The sequence below is a fragment of the Berghia stephanieae genome, chromosome 12 (assembly GCF_034508935.2).
Source record: "Berghia stephanieae isolate SIO BIC M18660-M18661 chromosome 12, UCSD_Bste_1.3, whole genome shotgun sequence".
NCBI lineage: Eukaryota > Metazoa > Mollusca > Gastropoda > Nudibranchia > Aeolidiidae > Berghia > Berghia stephanieae.
Window position 1 is genome coordinate 1139267 of NC_088371.1, and position 255 is coordinate 1139521.

The following is a 255-nucleotide window of genomic DNA, read 5'->3' on the forward strand; positions in this document are numbered from 1 at the left end:
TGTATTTTTTGAGATTTTGATTCAATGCTGTTGGAAGTGAAGTTGGTGTACGCCCTCTGTATCTGGGTCCTTGTTTGAAGTAATGGTCCCTTGAGGTTTCTGCTGGAATATTTTCATCTCGCCGGAGCACTTGTCTGAACAGTTTACATCTTTGTTTCTTAATACGCGTACTGACTGGTTGTCCTCTGCATCTGTCATATACATCCTCATTACCGATACAATAACTCGCCTCAATTGTTTGCGATGAAGGGGTGT